We start from the raw sequence: 7,320 nt of genomic DNA, 5'->3' as shown, positions 1-7,320 counted from the left end.
ACACCGCCATTTTTATACATATCCATTCGTATATTTACAAACATTTTGCTCTACATTTATTATTTTTTATTTGCTACATTAACATCACATTTCTAGACTTTTCCGATATCAAATTAAATCATTGATAATGCTATTATTATTTGATGCCGTCGTCGTGGACCACTGGATATCGGGGCCGCATTATAACTATGGCTATGACACTAGCATATTCTTTTCATTATTTTGACTCTCGAGTATATATCCGACACAGACACAGTTAATCGACCGAAAACCACATTGCTCTATATAAGACATATAAAATATCACGGATACACAGCAAAGAGTCAAAACAATGAAAAGACTATGGTGTCGTCACAGCTCTAGTTATAACCTTCGGTTGAAAGTTCGCGCCCATGCAAAGGATTTTTGGTTTTTGTGGGTTGTTTTTTACATTTGTACAGAGTTACGCCTTGCGATAAATACGTATAACATTTCGTGTTTTTTGTCTCCATTTTTCTCAGTTATTTTTATTACCGAATTAAACTAGTTTTATTTTTTCCTTTTATTTGTTTTTTTTTTATTATCGAAATGAAACGAAAACCCTTAATTTGTTTTTAAGGTGATTTCTTTTTGCTGTTTTTTCAGGGTTTTTTTTTTTAGTTTTTGTGTTGATATATAAAAACATAATAATAAATGATAAATACACGAAAAGAGGTTTCGTTTCATTTCCTTAGGATAGGATTCCATGTTTTTGTTCTTAAATAAATTTCTGCTTTGTAATAAAACTTTGAGACGAACTATTTTTAGTTGGGGAGTCAGTCAACATTATCACAGCTTCGACGGCTAAATAGATGTTTATTTTTTTCACCTCTATCCACCCGGACTGCCTACTGTCACTATTTGTTCTTTTTCCCCTCGTTGCTATTTTTTAATTCTTTTTTTTTAGAGCTGGTGGTAGCTCAATACCCTTTTTACACCACCTCTCTCCACCTGTTCTTGGCGTTCCGATAGCTATTCTTAACATAAGGAGTTGGGGTGTCTATTCCGAAAGCTGTTCGTAAAATGGGGAGGTTGAGAGTTGAGCGGCGATTGAGAGACTGTGCTGTTAATGAAAAAAAAATCTTATAAATTGTGACTGAAACTCTGTGAAAAAAAGAGAAATGATGAGAAAAGGGAAATAACTTTTGTTAACCCTTGATGAAAAAATAATCCTAACTTTCCTAATGCATGATGAAAAGAAAAAGAGACTTAATGACCCTGGATGAAATCGTAGACTTCTAAATTTGATTACTTTTAATGAACTTTTTATTTTCTTTAATTCGTTGTAATGAGTTCCTTATAAACTTTTGTATGAAAAAAGGGGGGGAACCCTCGTTGGAGAGTGGCTGTCGGACTATGTGCGTGCTATATTTTCTTGGCAGGTGAACCAACGATGAAGAGGGGGCGTAAGGAACCTGGTGGCGAGCTGTGAGAAGGCGGAGCGGTGTGTTGGGGTTAGACCTATTGGTTCCGTATGAAGCAATATGTCTAATGAGGGCGAATGTGACGTAACTGTCTTGAGGGAGCGATGTTGCTCCCTATTGGGGAGAGTGAGAGCCCCTAAACCCTGAAGGAGGCGGGTAAATATGCTGAGATTGTCTGTTTAACGTAATTAACAGCGGACAGCGGCGGGTGATCTATCAAAAGTGATGAGCATTGTACTCGAAGAAAAACGAACATAAATTTTATTGTTTAAAAACACAATGACAGAAAACGTCAGAATAATGTAGAAACGAGATTTGTATTGTTGGCCTGGAGAACACCTGTTCAGACTATGGCTTCCTGGATGACAGGATTTGACCCCTGAGGTCGTGTGAAAGGATTTCATTTTTGTTCAGATTTTCGAAACTATGGACTATTTACTGAATTGCACACACGCAAAATGGCTAGAGAGTCTCCTCTTGACGTGTTGAATTTTGGTTGGTCTGGCAAATCGTTAGACCCACCCCGTTCCTGAATATTTAAGCAAGCGCCCACACTGTTTGGGGTAGATTGAAGCCAAGTCCCGAGAAAAGAACCCGCTCCCAGAACGCCCGAGACCCCCCCCCCCTGACCGCCATCCAGTGAAGAATAAGATTTGTGAGACTTGAAATGTTTTGGTGAACTGACGATGTACATATGTAAAAACCTGTAACTTTTGTGAAATGAACTTTTCGTAGTTAGAAACCATGAGTCTGTCTTCTTTCTTTCCCCGGCGCGCATGTGAAGCTTTATTCTTGCTTTCCAGCAGAAATCAACACAGAGTTGAAACGCTGAGTATTTTTGTGAAGGTCTCCCGGAAGAAGACGATCACGAGCAACAGTTTCCGATGAGGTTAGAGGTCAGTTTCTCATTTGAGTCGAGAGCCTGTCACAAGCAGCAGCAGTAACAACAACAACAACAACAGCAGCAGCAGCAGCAACAACAGCAGCAGCAACAACAATAACAACAGCACATTAATTTTTTATGGGGGACACGCTTTCACCGGGCGACGCCGGTTAGCAGGTACTGCAAGTAATATATATACATAGAACAAACGTCAAGTATAATAACATATCTGCAAATTATTTGAATGCTTGCCATAATTATATATTATTAGGCTGATGCAAAAATAATGTCGTTTTTTGACGTTCGGCTTTAAAAGATCATAACTCCTTTCATAATAAACTTTTTCAATCGAAATAAGAACCATTAGAATCGACATATTTTTTGCCAACGAGAACAAGTTTATTTATCCCATTAGCATAGAAATCCAGAGTTCTGGAAGCGATGGAGTCATTGAAAGTCGATTCGGCATTATCTTGGCTTTTGAAGCATTTTTCGCGCAGTAAGTTGTTGAGATGCTTGAAAAAGTGATAATTGGTGGGCAAGATGTCCGGTGAATATGGCGGATGAGGAAGAGTCTTGTAGCCCAATTCGTTCAGCTTCTGTAGGGTCAGTTGAGCAACATGCGGGCGAGCGTTGTCATGGAGAAGAATTGGTCTCTTCATGTTGACCAATCTCGAGCACATATGTTCAAGCCTTTGGTGCATTTCGTCAATTTGGCGACAGTATTTCTCCGTCGTAATCGTTTCGCCCGGATTCAAAAAGCTGTGATGGATTAGATCAGCCGCAGACTAACAAATAGTCACTATAACGTTTTTTCGTAAAATTTCAGCTTCGCAAAGTGTTGTGGAGCTTATCCGGAATCAACCACTGTGCTGAACGTCACCGGTTGTCGTAGAGGATCCACTTCTCATCACACATTACAATCCGCTCGAGAAATGGATCCCTTTTGTTGGATAGAAGGAGATCACATATTAGTGTAATTAACGTTAAGTATAAGTACATATTGATTGAACCAATGTTTAGTATAATTACGTATTAGTTGAATTAAAGTTAGTAAAATGTCATATTTATTAAATTAATGTTAAGTATAATTATATATTATTGAATTAAACTTATTATAATTACGTATCGACTTCATTAAGGTTAAGTATAATTACATACTGGCTAGATTAATATTTAGTATAATTACATATTGATTAAATTAAAGTTTCGTATATTTAAATATTGATGAATTTAAGTTTAGAATGATTACGTATTGATCGAATTAAAATTTATTATATTTACACATTAATTTATCAGCGTTTTGTTTTTAGTATACATACATATTGATTGAATTAATGTTTAGTATAATTACTAGGGCTATGACAGCAGCATATTCTTTTCATTTTTTTGACTTTCGTGTGTATATCCGACACAGTTAGACACTGTTAATCAACCAAGAACCACATCACTTTATATAAAAGAATATAAGATATCAACGAGTACACACTAGAGAGTCAAAACAATGAAAAGAATATGCTGTTGTCATAGCCCTAATAATTAGATATTGATTGAATTACATTTAATTATAATAAAATTTTGACATAATTAATATTTAGTATAATTTTATATTAATGTAATTAATGTTTAGTGTAATTACATATTCTTGAATTCGTGTTTACTATAATTACATATTGATTTAAAAAAGGTTATATATGATTGCATATTGATTGAGTTAATGCATAGTATTATTACATAATTATGTAAATTATGTTTAATATAATTACATGTTTATTTAATTTAGGTTCAGTATAATAACATATTTATTGAGTTAAGTCATGATAAATTACATATTGGTTAATGTTAATATAAGTACGTATTGATTGAAGCAACAAGTGCTATAATTATATATTTATCGCAACTATGTTTAGTATAACATATTGATAGAATTAAAGTTAATTTCGTTGCATATGATTTGGATTTAGGTTTAGTATAATTACATATTGATTGAACAAAGTTTATGTAGAATTACATATTGATTGAATTAAGTTTATTTATTCTTCCATATTGATAGAATTAAGGAATTAGAATATAGTTACATATTGAGTAATTTAAGGTTAAAATAATTACGTAATATTGAAACAAAGTTTGTTATTATTAATCATGAATTATATACAACATACATATGTGTGTTTGTTATTGTGTGTTATATGTCATGCAGTTTATATGTTTTTGCTTATATTCTCGCAGATCATATTATTAAAAAATATTTCAGTTTTCCATGCTAACATAGTGTCAAATCAGACATCCCAAACAAAACATATTGCCACTGAAACGTAAGGGTCTAATGTGTTAGGGATTTGTATTTAAGGGAAACCTCTGTGGCAAGTTTGGCGGCAAAACGTTTGTTCACATTGAACTTAAATTTCTGCATGTTTGTACTGGCAGAGAACAGGGAGCATGAAAGGAATTCCAGGTGCAAACTGATCGACTTAGATTAGGAAATCCTTTAACATATAGGCATTTCTATAGTTAAGGATTGGCTTTTACTGCTAGTCGAGTAGGTCGGAATATTAATGTTCAAGAGGTACACGTGCAGCAAGTTCATCGGAGCACATTCCGGGGAGGCACTTTTGTAAAAATGAACAGAAATTAAAGCTTGAATGACTGTGTACAATCTAATAGGTTAAAATTTTGTTTTTAGCCTTCTTTCAAAGAAGAACCGCCAATAATCGATACATGAATGTTTTAATATATTATCTCCTCATAAAGTAGCTGTTGATCAAAATTCAGAAAATGGACTTCTTTGCATAATAGGACATTGCAGTCTTTTTATTAACCGACTTTTTAGTGCTATTTTCAGTTAATTTATCGGATAGTTAAACAGCAACTACAAAATTTAATATGACTCATGAACAGGATACATGAATCCTTAAGATTGAGGACATTATTTTGTCAAGTCAGTTTTGCCAGTAGAAAACATTTGAAGTGAGAAGCTAACAAATGATGACTCATGCCATGTTTAATGAGCTAGCGGCCACATCAATCCTTAAGTAAGTTAGGAGCTTGTACTATAAATCAGATAACGAATAATGTCACCGCCCACTCACCTAATATCTTCCATCATCTCTAAACGAATCCAAGTAATGTTCATTAGGGCACTGTCTAGTTTGCTCTCTCACAATCAACCAGTCTAGAATGAATTTATTCTTTTTTCAAAGATCGTTACTCTGGCGTTCTGGGTGGAGATGTCAAATCAAAGTGACACTCATCAGCATGAAATACTTCATTAATTGATATGTAAATCCAGCAAGTATTTTCAATATGTTATCCAGTTTCTCATCATAATCAGACATTTTATAAATCCTCTTTTTTATATTTTTTTGTTTAGTTGTTGGTAGCTTAACTGGCCAGACAGTTTAGAACTGACTACAAAATCATAGAGAAATAATTTAGTCCAAGTAATAATCCTCGCGGCATACACACACACACACACACACAGAATTGCTTGGTTGGGATTTACAGCTATCGAAGCCGCCATGGATCTTTCTTTTAGTTAAGAAAGATCCGACTACAGGAAATATTCATTCACTTGTTGAATTCTGAGAAGACTTTTATCTAAGACCTTTCAAAGTTTGGATATCTCTAGTGCTACATATTTAGCTTTATCTAACGTATGCTGTGTGTGTCATATATGCAAATAGATGACTGTTAGGATATCAGCGGTAGAACATTTTCGAAGTGATTAACTATCGCTATATTGATTAATTATTCAAATATTTTAGCGAAGTACACGTGAAGATTTATAGGTTACTTTTTTGTGGGTCAGTTCTTTCGACTGAGTTCTTGAAACCTGGTAATTTAAAATCATTTTCCAGCTATTAGCGAAGAGTTTGGATGTTACAAGGGTCTGATCAGCAGAATATTTATTTATTACTACAGGAGAGATAAAATTAAATCTACTTGCTTTCGAGCTGTCGGTGGTTTAATGATAGGCAAACTATGAGAAGAGGTTTCTGTCTGTTGTGAAAATTAGCGAGTATAACTTAGAGAAAAGCGATGCTCCTAGCCAGTTTCTGTGGGAGAAACTTCATAGTAGTTTGTTAGTATGAGAGAATTATCAATTACTTATTAATAACTGTACTATTATAGATCTTCTAGAAATCTTGAGTGCCTAATTTCTGAGACATGATACGATACCTAATCTTAATATACATATTCTTAGCTGCAACTATTAAACTCTGACCGTGTAATCTTGATGCTATAATTTTGCCTGTTTTCTTACTTCCTTTGTAAATTCTTAGGTAAGAAAAGAAAAAGTTTTCTTCTAGGTGAATCTCTGATAAATTATCTGAGGGATTTCAATCAATATTTTGTTTTGAGTGACGATTCTTCTGTTTGGGGTCGGGGGTTATGATTATATCAACCTTTATTACGAGGTGATCAGCATTCCCGATTGGGCTATGTTCTGGCATCTATCACTCAAGTCTCGAGGGTTTTTTCTGTTCTTCATAGTGTTAGGCTATTAGTGGATTTTGCAGCCGGAAAGATTCTACATTATCGGTGTTCATAATAAGGTCGTCGAAACTTGCGACGGAAAGCCTAAAAAGAGAAGACGATTTCGTTCTTTTAGAAAACGCTTGGTTTATTATTTTTATTAATTTTAGTTTTGTGTTATTTTGGTAGAGTGGGTTTGGACAAAGTTAGAGTTTGTTGGATATCAAAATAAAAAAAAATTCAAGCATTATTATTATAACTATTAAACAAATCAGTATCTATGTGTTATGGCTATTGGAATATCCACTGCAAATAAATACAGGGTCACTTTCCATGCTTGACGATATCCTACAATAGTTGATAAAGCAGTCGCTCTTAACGCTACTTAACGGTTAGGGTTCTAGTACAATCAATCGAAAACAGCGGCCAGATAAATTGTCAAACATCAAGCCTTAACTTATCAGATCAAGAGCTGCCCAGACTACTCATGTAAAACCAAGCGACAGACAAATATCCCAA

Source organism: Euprymna scolopes, chromosome 19, assembly GCF_053919585.1.
Source record: "Euprymna scolopes isolate OS-2025 chromosome 19, ASM5391958v1, whole genome shotgun sequence".
NCBI lineage: Eukaryota > Metazoa > Mollusca > Cephalopoda > Sepiida > Sepiolidae > Euprymna > Euprymna scolopes.
Note: the sequence above shows the minus strand (reverse complement) of the source record.